General features: G+C 40.4%; 1 protein-coding gene across 10 annotated transcripts in view; it reads left to right on the top strand.

Moving 5' to 3' along the window:
* Nucleotides 1–19278, top strand: part of FAM110B (family with sequence similarity 110 member B) — a 224527-nt gene that overhangs the window by 127379 nt on the left and 77870 nt on the right. For 3 of the 10 annotated variants that reach the window (XM_077876883.1, XM_077876884.1, XM_077876886.1), the window contains 2 exons: nucleotides 6900–7025; nucleotides 8643–8739. The exons of 6 other annotated variants lie outside the window; for them this stretch is intronic. The gene's annotated coding sequence lies outside the window, so the exon portion shown is untranslated. The remainder of the gene's footprint in view (nucleotides 1–6899; nucleotides 7026–8642; nucleotides 8740–19278) is intronic. One more of the 10 variants, XM_077876887.1, reaches the window with a different exon arrangement.

Raw genomic sequence — 19278 nt, 5'->3', positions numbered from 1 at the left:
CAAAATACTGCATCTCCTGTCTTACACTAGACTGCACCATTCTGCCAAATGATGGCTGTGGAGGTCTGATTTGTTATAGTGACCAATGTCCAACTCAATGTGCAATGCTTTGTGGCTTCACAAATACTGGAGAGAATTTGTTAAATTTACAGTCCATAGGGTCTTCAGGTCTTACAGCTTGAACTGAGGAGACTGGTGTATACACACATTTGACACATTTCAACGGCTGATGTTGTTGGACAACCATAATGCTAACGCACTTTAAAAGTCGAAGAAGGTTGGGTGGAAGAGTTATAAAGAGAAAATACTGGTGATGGTAGGGAGCATTTTCAAACAATACTGAAGTGATATTCCAGGAGTGAACCTAAATGAGTGGGAAATGGAAACTGTCAGTAGAATTCTTTTCTTTGAAAACGGTAAAGACTATAGAAGAATGAGATACCCTACATCTTTTGGAAGCATGAGCGTTCTGGAAGATTTCAAATGGTGAAGGAATTCTCATCCCCTCTAGTCCAGCAGTTGTTGCCTGTCTGGGGAAAAGGTAAGTACTAGTTCCCTGAGCTTTGACATCATGGTCTGTGTTTGGTAGGATTCTTGTTGTGAGGTTTGAGGGCTAGGGTGTATAACTGCGGCTGTATCTGGGGTGTACTTGGAGGGCACCATGTTTGCTTCCTCCTCTGGTGTCCTCAGCGTTGTCCCTGGAGGCCATGGGGCCAGGGCTATGGTTCTAGCCACTGAGGCAGGGCAGCTGACCAACCAGGGGCACCAGAGACCTCCTGAGATTGGAATTAATCTGTGTTCTCTTTTTCCCTCTCTCTCTTTTCTTCAAACTGATATTAATCAAGCAATGATACTTTGTAAATCTTCTAAGAGGTCATTTCCCATCAAACAGTAATAGAGGAATTCTCTCTTTGTACATTTTATACTTGTTTCGGTAAATTATTGCTCACTTGCAATACTTGAGAGGCTATTTCATGTGTGTAATGAATATTGAGATTTTAGTGTTGTTGTTGTTGTTGTTGTTTTAAATAGCTTCTTCCTGTAGGAGGTTAGTGTGCTTGGTCACCAATTTGAGAATTTTGGGAGAAAAATGTTAATGTCAAAGTAGGACTTAATTTCTTTTAACTCTCTTTCAGCTTCTCCAGAACAGTTATTAGCATATGAGCATAATAGATTCACACTCCCTGGGTTATATATGTGCTGCTGAAGTTCAGTATTTGGTTCTAAATACTTGCTTAATAATCCCGAAACCCAGCCTGAAACACTAGTGTGCTTAAGCATAGTTCATTATTACAGAGCCAGGAATATTTTGAGGATAAAAATAGAAGCATTGAATGTTCCTTTGTTGAAGGGTTGGGGAAGAATATTTTGGTGCTGCTGAATATTTTTCATTTTAAAAAGAATGTTAACATTGATCTCACTGTTGTTCTTACCCTGCTGAACCCTGACTCCCTCATCTCCACTGTGGAGTCCCCTCTTTGCCTTGTACCTCACAACATATCTGTGTGTTGCTGTCCTGCTTGTGCTCACCCTGGACTTCCCTTCCCTTCCGCCTTCCCTCGGCACCGCCTCTCTTTGGTACTTCCTGGAGGTTTGCCCTCCTGATCTACAAATCTGCGCCACTTTCATTCCTTTTTTCCCTGGCCTCAGGTCCTTGGGACTTGCTGCTCTGTTTTCTGTTGACTTGCTAGGTCAGAGGTGCTCAACTCCCCCACTTCCTGTCCTCTTTGTCCCCCCCACTTCCTGTGGCTGCCGTGTGCACCTGCACCAGGGCACATGGCTCAGCCATTTGGTCATTCTGCATCCGGAACATCACGCCCACGCCTGATTCCACCTATTCTTTGCACATTGATGATCTCAACCTTTATGTCACTTGCTCGATTCACTTAATGGATCAGCTACTCCGAACTCAATTCACGTGGTCACCAATGGATCTCTGGATCTTCCTGCTAAACCAGCATCCTCTGCTAGCTTTTCCGCTAGAATACCACTGAGCTCCTGTTACTAGGAACTGTCTTTGGAAAGCCGTGGAAAATCACCTGAACCCCACAGCATTCATTCATTCATTATCATGGTTCCTTGACTTTTTTACATGTGCTCTTTCCTCTGTCTTTCCCGAGTTTCAAGTCAAGTGCCCGTCTTCTTTCATCACATACCATCGCTGAAGCTGTCTCTAGTTGGTGACTCTGCCTCAGGTGTTCTCTTTCTAGTCTACCTGGTGTATTGCCTACAGGTGCGTCTTGATAAAATTGTCTTCATGTCACCTTTATTCTTACAAACCTTTTACTAACTCCCGTAGACTTGGGGGCTAAAAGGTACAGGTAAGGTATGGTGGATGCTCACCTCTTGCCATCGGCGAGCTCTGATTTACCTGACCAGCCATTTCTGTTCTCCAGCTTGGAATCCTCTTCCTCAGCCCTATTGATCTACTTGAGATCTTGAATGCTTTTTTGCAAACCCTGCTCATTGCCTCTGCTCTCACCCTGGCATAGAGTCCCCGCCCCCTTTCTTCACTTGGCTAAGTAATGGTAATGCATGTTGTAGTCAGCAAAACTGGAGGCGCATCTGGTGCCTCCTTTAAAGACAAAACTCTCACTTGAATTTATGGCACATATTGTTTTGTGATCTCACAGTTAGTTTCGAATTACTGGGTTTTTTTCTTGTTTTATTTTCAACTGTAGTAAAAAAAAACAAACCCACGTCACATGAAATTTACCATCTTAATATCTAAGGGTACCTACGTTCTCTGTGATGGTGTTATTTTTTGTAAAATTATATCTTCTTAATCACTTTTAGATTTTCCATGTGTTTATTAGCCACATCTCTACAGCTTATATATAAACTCAGGGCTTGAGTTAGGTATTGTTTGCTTCATTGCCTTTGCTCATGAATTCATTATGTGCCGACTGTTTTCTAAACACTATGTTCTACATCCCTGACTTTGTCTAGCTCAGACAGCAGATGTGAAACATCTGACAACCAAGTTTAAGAAATTTCTTTTAGGAATAATTTTTAGTGGTGGAATTTGAAAACAGCTTATGTGAAGAGTCATAGCTCATTCTTTTTGAAAAATAAATGCCAAATAAGATAAGCATTATCCTGGGGGGAAATTTCTCACTTAAGAAAAATCTTTATACAGTTATAGGAATTAAGATTTTTATTTCCTCCCAACAAGACTGGTATGATAGATATTCAGGGGGTGTGTGTGTTCCAAAATTGTAATGTTCAGTATTTTCTATTATAATCACTCTGTCTCTTCAGTTACATAGTTATTGTCATTTTCATTGCTGGGTAAAGAATGAAAGGTTTAGTATGTTTGATTTAGGTCCCAAACTCTCATACGCTCTACTCTGTTTCTAGGAAGTCAGTTTTATTTTAATATAAGTTTCTATTTGGAGAATTTTAGAAGTTTGTGAACTAAGTGGTATTCTGTTCCCATGGATGGGACACTATTTTGTGGTACTCGGACTATTGTTTTAAACATGGGAGAACTTGATTGTGGCAGGTTAAGAACTGTCAACTACCTTTCACATGTAAGCAGATGACAGATAGAAGTATTTCATGAAAAGCTAGCTTTCTTTAATAATAATAAAAAAAAAAGGCCACTGGTCACAATCCTTAGGCTTACAACAAATGTCAGAACTGCCCTTAATTACATGCTTCTGTGTTTCTGTGTAACTCTTTAATAATCTTGGATGGGGGCAGCCCTGGTGGCGCAGTGGTTTAGCGCTGCCTGCGGCCTAGGGCGTGATCCTGGAGACCTGGGATCGAGTCCGATGTCGGGCTCCCTGCGTGGAGCCTGCTTCTCTCTCTGCCTGTGTCTCTGCCTCTTTCTATATATGTCTCTCATGCATAAATAAATAAAATCTGTTTTAAAAAAATCTTGGATGGATGGAGATACACTTTTTTTCAAAATTCTGACTTTATTTTACTCTTTTTTTCTTGTGTTTCATTCAATTTTCTTTTTTTTAATTGAAATACAGTTGACACACAATGTTACTTTAGTTTACTGTGTACAGCATAGTGACTTAACAATTCTGTGCATTATGCTATGCTCATCAGAAATGTAGCTACCATTTATCACTATACAACTCCATTACAGTAACAATGATTATATTCCTTATGCTGTTCCTTTATCCTCCTGTCTTACTCATTCCATAACTGGAAGCCTGTAGTACCCACTGTCTATCACCCATTTTACCCATTGAGAAAGTACTATGAGGTTCCTCAAAAATTTAAAAATAGAAATACATATGGTCCAGTAAATCAACTACTGAGTACTTCTGCAAAGAAAACAAATACACTAATTCAAAAAGATAGGCACCCCATGTTTATTGCAGCATCCTTATTGGCCATTGTAAATAAGCCAAGATATGGTAGCAACCCAAATAGCCATCTAGATAAATGGATATAGAACTGGTACACACACACAGACACACACACTCTTACACATGCATGCATGCAATGGAATATTACTTGGCCATGAAAAAGAATGAGATCTTCCCATTTCTGACAACATGGATGGACCTAGAGAATATTATGCTAAGTACAGTCGGTCAAAGAAAGACAAATACCATATGATTTCATTCATTTGTGAAATCTGAAAAACCCAAATAAACAAATGAAATATACACTTTCTTAATTGATCACTCACCACCATCACACCAAACACTGTGTAATTCCCAGACTATACTACATCTTATATATCACACACACCAGTAAATAATACTGTATTGATTGAAATTGTTTTAATTCTTTAATTTTTTTTTTTTTTTTGAGAAAGTGTATGCTTGTGAGCAAGGGTGAAGAGTGGCAGAGGGAGGGGGAGAGAGAATCTTAAGCAGGCTCCACTCCCACCCTTAAAGATCCCCAGGCAGGGTTCAATCTCACACCCTCAGATCATGAATTGAGCTGAAATCAAGAGTCAGACATTTTTTTTTTTTTAATTATTTATGATACAGAGAGAGAGAGAGGCAGAGACACAGACAGAGGGAGAAGCAGGCTCCATGCACCGGGAGCCTGATGTGGGATTCGATCCCGGGTCTCCAGGATCGCGCCCTGGGCCAAAGGCAGGCGCCAAACCGCTGCACCACCCAGGGATCCCAAGAGTCAGACATTTAACCAACTGAGCCACCTTTGTTTTAATTCTCAATAGACTTTTCTTTTTCCTCTCTCCTAAGAGTTTGAAGGTTACTGGAAAGCAGGGGCTGGCTTACTTACCTGTTTTTGGTGGCTAGCACAGAGCCTCATATGGAGTAGAAACAAATGTGTATAAATTGAAATAACAGCCGACTGTTTATAAAAGCAAAAGGAAATGCTAAATATTTATTTATATTTTAACAATACATATCTAAGAAATACATATCTTTTTCTTAAGAAAAGCAATGAGCAAGCATCCTCTGATATTTACTTTTTCTTACACTATGTGGATGGCATGTGTATCTTAGCATTCCTTGGAATTCATCAATAAGCACTTACAAAGGATATAGTAGATAATCAATTACCATTTTGATGAATAAAAGATGAATGCTTTTCCTAATATATATCATAGAAACCTAAGTAAGTTATAATGTTGATGTTACTCTTATTGATGTGAACATTAGTAAAATATTGCAGAAGGGCTGATTCCTATTTTAACATTTCTGAGAAGTAGTCACTATCATTAAAGATGTGTATGTCCTGTTCGTCCTCAGATTTCATGGTTTCATAGGAAGGATAGAGATTTCCTTTAATGCTTCTTATACTTTTCTTTCTTTTTCACTCATTGAGTACACATTTAGCCCATGAGGACAATTGACAATCCTGGAATTGATGGGAGGTACTTTCAGGGTGATGTTATTTTTATGTGATGTTATTTTATGTTATTTTTATGGCTGGCTTAAAAGAAAGCGTATTAGTTTTCTGTTGCTGTGTAACAAATTTCCACAAGCAACTGTTTCTTAGTTCACAATGGTATTGCTCAAAAGTCTATCATGGATCAACTGGGTTCTCTGCTCCCACACAGTCTGACACTCAGGGTGCTGGCTGGACTGTGTTCTTGGTTGAGACTTTGGGGAAAATCAGTTTCTTTCTCTCTTTTTTTAAGATTTTATTTATTTATTCATGAGAGACACACAGAGAGAGGCAGAGACATAGGCAGAGGAAGAAGCAGGCCTCCTGCAGGGATCCTGATGCAAGACGTGATCCCAGGACCCTGGATCACGACCTGAGCCAAAGGCTCAACCACTGAGACACTCAGGTGCCCCAGAAAATTGGTTTCTAAGCTTATTCATGGTTTTTGGCAGGATTGAGGTCCATATGTCTTGGCTATCAGCCAAGGGCTGCCATCAGTTCCTAGAAGTTTTTATAAGCCACTGGCATTTCCTTGCCCTAGGCCTTCTCAAGTGCCCTCTCACCAGCTCCAGCAGAATCTTGTATCAGATCCCCCTTACTTCTAATCTCTTTAGTTTCTCTTCTGCGACCAGCCAAAGAAAACTCTCTGCTTTTAAAGGATTCATGAGATCAGGCGAAGTCCATCCAGGTAATCTTCCTATCTTAAAATTAAGGCACTGTATAACCTTACCTAAACATAACAATAAAATCCATTATATTTACTGTCCTGGGATTTATGCAGGGTATGTACGGGGTTGGGAATTCCTGGGGACTGTGTTAGAATTCTCCCTTCACAGAAGGTTCAGTTAAGATACTTGGGAAATGCCAAATGTACCTCCACGCTTTTTATTTTGAGAGGCTGAAGACTATGTTTGATAGGCTTTCTCCTCCTCAACCCTACTGCATTTCTATAGGAAAGAGCAGTAGTCTGTTCTTCATATAAAGAGATGTTACTACAGTCAGTAGGTAGGGCTTACGGTTTACTGTTTGTGGTTTTCATTCATTGATCTGTATATTCTTTGAGCCAGTTGCTCCAGGGCCAGTGGTGACCAGATGAGGACTGGAGTCAAGTGTGCAGAGTCTTGGCGATTAACATGGAAACCAAACTGACCCAGGGTTAAGTAAAGGCTTAATCCAGGAGAAGAACTTGACAGGTGAGGCTACGGGGAAGGCTATGAACTTGGTGTGCTAGACCATAGGGAGCTGCCCTCGCTTTGTGACCAGATGAATTACTTGCCAGAATCACTGTTCTTGGCAGATTAACCTGGAAACTGTATTATGGTTAAAGTGGAGAAGCCAGAAGCAGGAATGAGCCAGGAAGTCAGAAGTGAATGTTTATTGATCAGTGGCAAGGGAGATTTAGAAATGAATTGCGTTCCTTGAGTTACATTAATAGTAGTGGCGCTAGTAAAATAAGCAAGAGTGGGGGAACCTTGAACATGATTAAAGAGAAAATCGGGCTGCTTTGTATGATCTGTGATCACCTGAGTGGAGTTTGGTTCATTTTAATGGAGACTATGGATAAGTGGTTTTAGGCTGCATGTCAGGTAAGTAATCAATTTGTTATTAACTTGCTGTTGCAAGTTTATAAGTTTTGCTTTAAGTGCCTATACATTTTTCTTATCATCCAAACAGCTTTGCTAACTAGAGGCACGTGGGGTAAAATGGATACCCAATGTGTATTTTACATGGAGTTGTATTTCACGTTTATAGCATTTGGCTTTGCCCATTCACCTACCCCTTGCAAAAAGCAATACTCCCTTTAAATGAGATGGATAATGGATTGTCACATTTACTACTGTAGTGATAGGTTGTTCATTGCTTCTGAATACCATACTTCCTTGTTTAAATCACATGCTCCTGGTTTTCTCAGTCAGTATTCAAAGGGAGTTTTTACTTCCTATTACCTCCATTCATTTTTTTGACTGAAGAATTTTTTTAAGATTCAAACAAACAAACAAACATAAAAGCCATCTCTGAGCCTGGGAACCAGACAGTGAACAGATCTGTTTTCACATAAGTATAGAAATGCTGGTTTTGGAAATATTCACTGTGGAGTTCTTGCCACATAGTTGGCTGATAAAACTATAAATAAGCTAAAACTACAGAGCTTCATACCATGAGAAGAAGAGCATTTAGCTTCATCTTCTGTGACTAAAAGACGCAATGCAACCACAGTAAGAAGAGGACATGGTAATTTGCAGGGTAGCGGTGGAACCAGAGACGTTGACATGCTGATGGTTTTAAAGCAACCCTACAGAGTAAATCATTTATTCATGCCATAAATATTTATTGGTAACCTGCTCTGAGCCTATTCTTCTATAGCTGGGGTTATGGTAGGAAACAAAAACAGTGAGTTCTGCCCTTGAGAGCCTTCTATTTCCATGAGATGGAGCAGAAATACAGAAGATAAATAATACATATTTGATATTTGAGTGGTTAAAAGTAGTATTCAGGAAACTGAAGGCTAGGGGATAGATGTGTGTTATAGGATGAGGCAGTAGCATTTTAGAGGGTATGCTAGGCAGGGCTGGAGGATGACCCTTGTATTGGGTAGTGAGGCTCACAGAGCATGGTGAAAGTGGTATCCTGCTGGAGCTATTAGATGATGTTATCTAAGACCACATCTCTGTAGACTGGGGTTAGAGAGTCTCCTGATGGCTGTGAGAAGGGCACGTAGCCCCTGGTGGATGAGAGTGGCCCCAGCCTGCAGCCAGCAGGAAACCTGGGACCTCAGTCCTGCAGCCCCAGGGACTGAATTTTGCCAACAGCCACAGGAACTCAAAGGAGAACCCCAAGCTTCTCAAGGAAAGTTGTCCAGAGGACACCGTGGTGGCAGCCTTATGAGACCTGGAACCAAGGATGGAGGTAAGCTACACTTGGGCCTTGACAGATACTGTGAGATGTTAACTGGGGCTGTTTTAAGCCACAGAGTTCATAGTAATTTGTTACACAGCAACAGAGAACTGGTCAAGCCTGTACCTGGGAGAGTATGAGGCAGCCAGTACAGCTTTCTGTGGGAAAGGGCACTGGGCAGAGGAAGCAACCAGGAAGGCAGCATTTATGGGATGAAGGGGGAGTCCCAAGCTATCAGAAGTGAGGTCAGAGAGTAGAGTGGGCTGTTGGGCTGTTAGGATTTGGGCTATTGCCCTGAAGGCAATGGAAAGTCATTAGAGGGGCAGGGACAGAAGGGTGACCTTCATTTTAACAGGGTCTCCCAGGCTGCTGTGTGAGACTGGTTGAGACCAGTAAGACACAGTAATTCAGAGCACAGGTTTGGCATCTTGGGCCAAGGTCCAGCTGTATGGAGGTTGAGGGTGGTGAGTAGTAAGGAAAGGTCAGGTTCTGGAAATATCCTGAAATTGAGTGTATGGGATTTAATAACATCTTGGATGCATAGTATGATAGAGAAAGGAGCATGAAGGATGACTCCAGAGTTTCTGGCCAAGACACCTGGAAGGAAGATGCTGCCAATGATTGAGAAGTTCAGGGTGGGCATAGGATCAGGAGGGGGTTCGGGAGGCCCCTTAAGATTAAGCTCCTGGAACGCCTGGGTAGCTCAGTGGTTGGGCGTCTGCCTTTAGCTCAGGGCATGATCCCAGGTCTGGGTATCGAGTCCTTCATCGGGCTCCCTGTGAGGAGCCTGCTTCTCCCTCTGTCTCTGCCTCTCTCTCTGTGTCTCTCATGAATAAATAAATAAACTCTTTGAAAAAAAAAAAAAAAGATTAAGCTCCTGACGATATACAAAGGAAGGCGCTGAATTGCCACTGGGTGTACCCGTCTGGAGTTCCAGAGAGAAGATGGACTGAACATATACATGGGGAAGTAGTTAGCACATATATGGGACCTAAGGCCATGAGGACCCTAAGACAGTCACCATAGAAAGGCAAGCAAAAAATTGGAGGCCGAATGTTGGTGCTCTGATGAAATATTTTCAGTTGTTTTATCTCAATGGTAAAATGTTTCTCTATTCTTCTCCAGCACTTCAACTCACTCTTAACATTTTCAGTTTGGTTTCAACATATGGTACTATATGTTGGACTCTGGTGGGTAGGGAAGTGAAGCTGGGTATGAAATCCCTGTTGCCACCTCCTGCTGGGAAGGTTCTAGCAGGTCTAGGGGCAGATCTTTTCTTCCTAAGGGCAAATAGATGTGTAAGCCTAGGGCCTCCTTCCAACTCCAGCTGAACAAGAGTAAGTGAAGCATTCATGTATCTCATCCTAGACCTCAACTTCATTCCCAAAGAATCGATAAGCAGTCAGTGTGGCTTTCAAGATGGGGTTTGCAAGAAGTCCCATAGTTTGCTGTATAGTTTACTTTTTAAATTTTTTTTAAAATTATTTATTTATTTATTTATTTATTTATTTATTTATTTGAGAGAGAGGGAAGGAGCAAGCACAAGTGGGGAGGGGCAGAGGGAGAAGGAAAGAGGATCTTTCCTTCAGTGCAGAGCCTGATATGGGACTTGATTGCATGACCCTGAGATCAGGACCTGGGCCAAAACTGAGTTGGATGCTTAACCAACTGAGCCACCCAGGCACTTCTGCTTTGCTATATTTCTCCAGTTAGATAGCTAAACTGATAGGCAAAAATAGGAGGGTACCTTCTGGGACTTTAGGGGATAGGGAAGATGGAGTCTCCAAAGAGGGCAGTTGAGAGGAGGTGAGAGTAGGCTCTGGACCACTGTGTAATCTGCATTTACTGAGAGCCCCAGCACTGGTGTATATAGCTCAAGCCTCATTGGAGTTGGTGGGAGTGGGGAGAGCTGTGCCCCTCACAAGCAAAAGACCCCTTCCTATGGACACATCCGTTTTTATATAAGTAATCTCTTTAGTTCATAAATTTCTTTTTCAGGCAAGTTACCTATTTATTCCTAAATCTTACAAATTAACAATTACTATATAGTACTTTCTCTTCTCTTTTTCCTTTCTCCATTTTCCATCATATTATCAGATGGGCTATTTAATCTAGTATCGAATTGCTACATTGTCACAGTAGTACCTTTTTAAAAATGAGACACACAGGTGGTGATATAAAATCTTTGGGAACTGAGATCGTTATTCATACCCTCTCGTGTTCCAGAAAGAGCTCGAGCAGCAAACCTTGAGAGTTTGAGTTTCATCTGGTTGACCTTCTGGAATGAGGATAGCATGCTGTCACCCAGGACAGTGAGCAGTGAGGCCAAACAGTGTTTTGGATGTACGCATCCTGATATATGTGTTAAAAGTCCAGCACACCTGTCCTTTCTACCTGCCTTGAGCATTTGCTCAGACCTGACTGTACACCTCTGACTTCATTTGCACAGGCTCAGCCTTCTCCTACCCCTGTATGGCATCTTTTTTTTTTTTTCATTTCAGGTTGTATTCCCTTTTGACATTTAAATAGTTACCATTCCTGATCTAAAGATTACATTTCAATTAATTTTCCTTCAACCTGTGAAAGCAAAAATTCTTTTGCATCATTTGAGAAAAATATATCATGCTTTTCCCCCACTCCCTTACTGTTATGTGTGCACAGCATTTTCAAGTGCCCTTTTCAAGTTGAGCGAATCAATTGTGCTCTTAAGTAGCAGTGGTGACCTTTTTTTTTTTTTTTTTTTTTAAGTGCTTTGGGCCTGTGGAGATCCATTCCTGGCCAAATGAATCCATTCCTTCCCTTGTAAGAACACTTTCTCTAGCCATCTTGAGTCACGCATGGGACGTGGCTCAGTTTCCAGCTGTGCTCAGCATTAACACCTGCTAATGTGTTTCTTGTGTGCAAGAAAGGATAAACACCCTCAAGTCTTCTGCTTCTTGATAGAGATTAGCAACTTCCAGAAACTCTAGAAACATTTGCCACATCTAACATTATCCACTTGGATACAAAGAATTGCTTATTTAGAGATCTTTTTTCTTTTTTGCTCTGAAGTATCCGTTTCATATATATATATATATATATACAACACAGATTCCCACGTTGTTTTTAGTCTAGTCTAGGTCAGAGGTTGACAAATGATGTCCCATGGACCAAACCAGCCCACTGTCAGGTTTTGTAAATACAGTGTTGTTGGAACACAGCCACGACCATCCGTTCATGTGTTGACTGTGACTGTTCCATGCTCCAGTGACAGAGTTGAGAAGTCATGACAGAGACTGCATGGCTTGCAGAGCCTAAAATACTCACTATCTGGCGCTTGACCAAAACGTTTGCCAACTGTGGTCTAAAATACATAACTTTTTTTAAGACTAAAAATTTTCAGTCATAACATAATTTTGGAATCATTGATATCTCTGGCTTTTTAAAGGTGTCAGGAAGAGTCCCTCGAGAAAAGAGTTCCAGTGGTTTAAAATAAATAAAAATTCAGCATTATTTGGTTTTCTGATAGCACTTCGATTTCCACGGGTCATCAGAATGTATTTAACTTAAGCATAATGTGTGGAAATGTAAAATATAAAGCATTTCAGGTCACACTGAAAGGGAACATTGGCATTTCTATATAACCTAAGTATTAGGTTGCATTTTCACAGGGCTCGATAACATTTAAAATTAAAATCTTTGTGAGGGCATAATTCACACGTCTCCAGAGGTCTCCCTTATAAGCCACCCAGTTTGACATATGTATAGCCTCAGGTGAAGGCCGAATTGGTTTTACTAAAATCAAACGAGTGCTTAGTTTGCATAGGCTTCTGTGTGCGCGTGCGTCTGTGAAGATTTCAGTGCTTTTCTGGTAGGTTAATTACATTTTCATACTAAAGCGTAATTTCTTTGAACTGCTCTTCTATTTTCCATAGGCTTTGGGTTGTTAGCATGTGTTCCAATATGATAAGGACAGATCCCCTCTCTCCCCGTGCCCTTTCCATCCCCATCACTGGCATAATGGCAGGGTATTGTCATACAGCCCGGACCCCGAGAGAACGTTCTCTCCGTGGCTGTCTTGTGCTTTGAGGGCCAAGGCAGGACACAAAGCTCAAAGCAAAGAAGTCTTGTGTTTTCAGTGGGAATGCTCTGCCTTTCTTACGCATCCAGGCCTGGCAAATGAGGGCAACAGAGGGGTTGCGTTCAATGTGGCAAAATCTAATTAGTGCTTGATTGACAGCCACATGCACACTAGAGCCGAGGGGCGAGTTCACTGCCATGAAGCACACTCAGCCGGTTACGGGCTGCCTGAAGGGCTCTGCTCTCCTCTGCTGGGCCCTGCAGTGGGTGCCTGCCCTCCTCGGGGAGGTCAGCAGCCCTGGGGAAATCAGGCCAGGGCTGCTAGGGCACATGATGCTGGCACAGGTCAGGTGCTGCTGGCGAGCTGGATATGCACACACACACACACACACACACACACACACACAGACACACACACGGTACGTTGAGTCAGCTACCTGCAGTAATTTTGGCAAGGCTGCTTGCTCATCCCCATTTCTTGGATCCTGGGAAGTGAGACTAGTTTATTTTCCTAAGGAATATAACCAGATGCTCTTGCCTTCTAAATGGTTATTTCTTGTGCTGTTGTGAATCAGGCCTGAGGATCCAAATTCTCCAAGATGACTCTCTTCCATCGAGAGACCCCCACCTTTTCTGCTCCATCCCCCTCCCCTCCCAGTCACCCCGAGAAGGCTCTGAAGCTCAGAAGCTGTAGTGTGGCTTCACGGTGGCAAGAGTGCGTGTCAGGGTCATGGCCAGCATGCCCCTGATTCGACAAGTACCTGCTGGCAGCCTCCAGGTGACAGACCCGACTACAGAACGGTGACAGTAGTTAGTACCTGCTTCATAGAACTGTGGCAAGGAGGAAGTGACTAATGTGTTTCCTCATGGGGCCAGGCACAGAGAAAATATTCAGTGAAGGTTAGCTGTTCCTGGACCAGAAGTGAATAGAAGACTCAACCCATCCTGTGTTCTCCTGCTCCTCCCTTCACCCTTGCAGGTGGGCAGACTACGCTGCTTTCATTTCTTTTGCATTGTCCCTGGGGACAGGCAGTTTATCACTGATACATTTTGGAATTGTCTGCATGGGGCTGGGCTATTTTTTAAAATTTTCTACAGACCGTCCACCCCCTTATTAGTTTCAGGGAGCCAGCTCCCACCTTTCCTTCTCTCCTGTCCCCTCTCAAAGTTGTGCAATAGTTATCCATACAACTGTTTTTATTTAAGAAGAAACTGAGTCTTAAGGAAGTTCAATCACTTTACCTAAATCCATGTAACTAGTAAGGAATAGCATAGATCCTCAAGCCCAACACTGTCTAAAAGCCTCCTATGACCTCGAGATGCTTAACTGTGAGTTCATTTCTGTGACATACAAGTCAAAAGAAAGGTAAATGGATATAGAATTTTCCTGTAAGATGTGTTTTCATTTCTTCCAGAAAACTGCTTTATTACAAACGAGACAAAAGAGAAAAAATGGTCAGGTAAAAGCAGAAAAGGTGAAAATAACTTACAAGAAAGGTGTTTTAAATGTGTGCTAACTGGTTAACTGTTGCAAATAAGCTTTCCTGGGGCCTATAAATAGAAAAAAAATTCTCAGGTCCTGATAGAGTAATCTAAACATAAAGGTGCAACATGACATTCAAATGAGTAAACTATAACTGACATGAATTATGTGGGACCAAGTCATTGTTTCTTCTTTATATATAAATATGGCATACTACACATAAATACGGGGGTTGGCAAGTACAGAAGAATTTAAAATAAAAATAGTTTTAGGAAGATGTCAAATCAGCAACAAAACCTTGAAAACTTTGTAATGCCAACTGTGTTGGTAATTTCTTTTAAAAACTATGGGATTTCTTTTGAGGTAAGAATTACAAATCTTAAGTGTACAGTTTGATAAGGAAGGTCTAGCAAACAAATACTCTCTTAGAACCACCCTAATAAAAATGTAGACCATTTCCATCACCCAAACAAATTCTCTCTTGCCATTTTACAATTTCCACAGACAAAATCATTATTCTGCTATCATCATAAATTATTTTATCTGTTTTTAAGTATATATAAATGGAATCACAGTAAATACCCTTTGTGCTGATGCCTTTCATTTGATAGCATGTCTTTGAGATTCGTCCATAGTGTTGTTTCAGGAGCTGGTTTCTTTTATTGCTGAGTAGTATCCCATTGTGTGTATCTAGTGCAGTTGTTTTTTCTCCAATCTTCTGCTAATGGATATTTGGCTTGTTTCCAGTTTGGCATTTTGAATAAAATTACCACGGACATCACTGAACAAGTTTTTTTTGTGGACGTGGGCTTTCCTGTGCCTTGGATAATACGTCTGAGTGGAGTTGCTGGGTCATAGGCCAAACGTTTGACTGACTTCAGACCTTCCCATTAGCAGTATGTGGAAGTTCCAGTTATTCCACATCTCTGCCAACATTAGGTAACATCTTTTTATGTTTAGTGATTTGAGTGGCTGTGAACTAGTGTATTATTGGGTTTAAATTTGGATCTCCTTCACAACTAATGATGAGTCCCTCCTGACACGCTTATACGTCTTTTATATATCTTCTTTTGCGAAGTGCTATTCAAGTTCTTTTCCCTTTTTAAGAAGTTGGTTTGTTAGTCTTTCTGTTATTGATTTGTCGTTCTTTATTTTTTCTGTCTAAAAGTTCTTTTCAGACATATGTATTAGGTATATTTTCTCCCATGTAGTATTTGCCTTTTCATTTTTCTGACAGTGTCATTTGATAGGCAGAGGTTTTTAATTTTTTTAAAGAACAATTTGTCAACTTTTTAACAGTGTTTTCTTGACTCTAGGGAATTTTTACCTGCTTTAAGTTTGCAAAAATATTCTCGTCTGTTTTTTCTAGAAACTTCACAGTTTAGACTTTAATTTGTAGGTCTGTTATCTGTTTCAAGTTGATCATTTTGGTGTGAGGTAGGGGGTCAATGAATATTCAGCTGTTCTATCATCATTTATTGAAAATACTCTTCATTCTCCATTGAACTGTCGGAGTTCCTTTGTCAAAAGTCAGTTGTGTATTTGTGGATCTATTTCTAGACTCTTCTGGTTCATTGATCTAGCAGTTGATTCTTATTTATGCCACAATGTTGGAATTTCATTGTCTTTATGGAATAGATTATGGTCCTTTTCTAGGAGGAAGATGCTTTCTTATCAGTGGAAGCACAGATGACCCAGCATGCAGATTCCTCACAGTGGGACACATTTCCACAAAATGTAAAACCTCACTAATACTTGACTCTGACATGGAATTTTGCAGGTGGAATTTGTTTTGCAGTTGGATTACTTCGGTTTATTCAGATATGAAAAATTTGGTGTAATATATTCCATTTCATTGCAATTTAGGTCCGAGAATAATGCTGAAAAGCAATATGTATGAAGGCCTGAGTGAACATAGACTATAGAACAGCCCAAAACTAGTATATCAAAAAGGAAGATAGGTTAATTGAAATTCCAATTAATTTCACACAACTGAGTCCAACCAGTGTTTGAAATGACAGTACTTTAGTACTGCTCTTTCTTGGTTATCAGTGGAGTATTTTTTTCCTATCCAAAAGCATTAACACACAGCATTAACACCCAGCATTAACATTTTGGGCATCTTTTGGGAGAACAGAGATTACGTTTTTCCAAAAGAAAAACATAATAGGAGAATTTCTGTTTAAGTTCCATTTGCTGAAAATGATGAAATTTTAAGAAAAGTATGTAATTACAAATAAAAAAAGATCTTCTTTCTCTGCCCTTCCTCCCTTGTCCTATCCTAGCTTGGGTTTGAGGCAAGTGCTCTGGCCCACCTTTGCAGGGCCCTGACTCACCTGGAGCATCAAGAAGAGTAGGAATATTGATTTTCAACTAGTGGACCACCCATCACTACTGATGGAGAATCAGGACCTTTAGGAATTTCTAATTACTTCATCCAAAACCCAGGATCTGCTCTTTTGTGTGGATAAGCTGTGGTCATTGTAGGCAAAATGAAATTAACTAAGAACCACCTCCTGCACCCCCAATTCACTTTCAAGATAATGGAACATGGGGTACTATCTTTTTAAAGCCTGGCCTTGACTCACATCACATATTCAAATTGTATTTGTTCTTAAACAACATTAAAAACAAATGTAAAGATTATGCTTTTGAAAGAAGATGATTAAAACTGCAGATGCTTCTTTAGTCTATAAAATGTGCCAAATACCATCAAAGAGTATCAAGTGGGCAGTTTCTGTTGCCGCCCTCTGGGTTCCTCTAGTGCTTTTCCTCCAGCCTGTTAGGCACTTTATGCCATTTATTACTATTACAGAACATTTCTGTGATGTTAATTTAAAAGCCTTCTCTATAATTTAGTACACAGGCCACTTGTGTAGGCTTGACTCAGACTTATGTTATGATAAAAAAAACATTTATCATGTGCTATTCCATGTAAGAAGAATCTAAACTCTCCTCTTCATTAGTAGACCTGCCTGCAGTAGAACTAAAATAGCTTTTCCCTGAATGGGAGCACTGATTTGGCAAAGATCATGAGCAGTCAATTCAAGAGGAATCTAATCGAATACTTGAAATGTAAATTAGCTTGTAATCTGACTTTGAAAATAAAGCAAAAGAAAAGCCCAAGAAAGTTTCCTAAAGGTGAATTAATGTCCTTCAAACTGCTTCTGGTTTCAAAGTTAATAACATACAGATGATAAAAATAATATGCAGTGAAGCTTATCTTTTCCTGTGCTTGTTCCCTCTGATACACTGGCACCATACTTAGAGAACATTCCCTGCAGAGAGAACCCACATCCACAGAAATAATTTTCAGATATCACTAGAGATTTACAAACTGTCTCAGTAATGTTTGGTGGACTAACTTTGTTCCTTATTGTGTCCATAAAGCATGAAGTGATAACCCAAGATAGAACCTTAAATAAAATAACACATATTTTCTTGCTTCTCTAGTTAAATGTTCCTATTTTCAGAGAATTTTTTTTCTTCGAATAACCTCTTCCTCATTCTTGAAGGACACATTATTTCTCCCCTTAAATCACTGAGCAGGGGACACCTGGGTGGCTCAGTGGTCGAGCATCTGCCTTCAGCTCAGGGCATGTTCCCAGGGTTCTGCATTGGGGTCTCCACAGCGAGCCTGCTTCTCTCTCTGTGTATGTCTCTGCCCCTCTCTCTGTCTCTCTCAAGAATAAATAAATTTAAAAAATAAGTAAAAATAAAATCACTGAGCAGTAAATGCTCCAAAAGAACACTAGTTAAATGAAGGTCCCATAATTATTGTCATTGCCTATAACAGGTTTACATAATGCAAAATTGTTTCTTTGCTCTAAAAGAAACCATGAAAAAGAATGTTTACATGTGGAAATAGGAACAGGAGAAATATAGGGAATCCAGATTCAGAAATGAGTCACCTGGTATGAAAAACTTAACATTCAAAAAAGAAACTGGGTGGGATGGGGTGGGGAGAGTGATTATTTTCAATAGGAAAAAAAAGTCTTGGCTTTACAGGTAATTACATACCTAACACTATAGATGGAGTAGAGCTCAGGTTACTTCAAAGCAAATTTCTTTTAAGTAATTCCCACTTGCACACTAATTTCTATTGTGGCACTTAAAAATTGGTCCCTAGATATAATAAAATTACCTTTAAAATATACACATATAAATGGAAACACCTTTCTGACAAAACCTTCCAACCATTATCTATTAATGATACTGTGCCAGGGTTCACAAGATTTTTTTCAGTTGTGAATGTAAAAAAAGTCTGTAGAGGCAGATACTGAAAGGTGATTGTTTTGCTTTACTGTATTTTAAACTCACTTCCTACTGTAGTAACAATCCATGAGGCTTCAGAAACCTGCCACGGTCCGCAATCAATCTTGAAGCATGCTAATGTTCCTAACTTTATATCCAGAGAAATTATTTTCCATTTCCTTCATCACTTAAACTTACTGGCTTCTTTCCAGGCATTTGAACTTGGCCATGTCTTCCAAGTGTGTAAGAATGCTTTTAGGTAAAAGGAGAGAATTATCCAAATAACTAAGGCAAGGAATAGTTAAGCTGCACTTGGCAATGAGGGCTTACACCGGGGCCAGCAGAGGCTTGCTCTGATGTCTAATCAGCAAAGTGACTGACAGTCCAGTCTGAACTTTTGATTCCCACTCTAATGGTTTGACTTATGGCTGGGAGCAGTTAGCTCATCAAAATCCTTTTTTGCTGGGGCTACTACTTACTAGCCAGTTACTTACCTGCTGGTGAGCAAAGCTAAGTTGCACCATGAAGATTGGCTGTAGGCTAGATCTTTTGACCAGGACATGGGGCAGCAAGAATCTCCAAGCCTGAGACATTGGAGCGGCTATAGTCATTAAAAACTTGCCACCTCAGGTTTTTCTTTTCCTTGGGTGGGAGTGGGGAAAAACACAAAGTTTAAATAAATAATTTATGTTCCATGTTAGTAATAGCACAATAGGAAAGTTTAAAAATTCAGACAAGCCAACCATGCAGAGATA

The sequence above is a fragment of the Canis aureus genome, chromosome 28, assembly GCF_053574225.1.
Source record: "Canis aureus isolate CA01 chromosome 28, VMU_Caureus_v.1.0, whole genome shotgun sequence".
NCBI lineage: Eukaryota > Metazoa > Chordata > Mammalia > Carnivora > Canidae > Canis > Canis aureus.
Note: the sequence above shows the minus strand (reverse complement) of the source record. Positions and strands in the feature narration are given on the sequence as shown.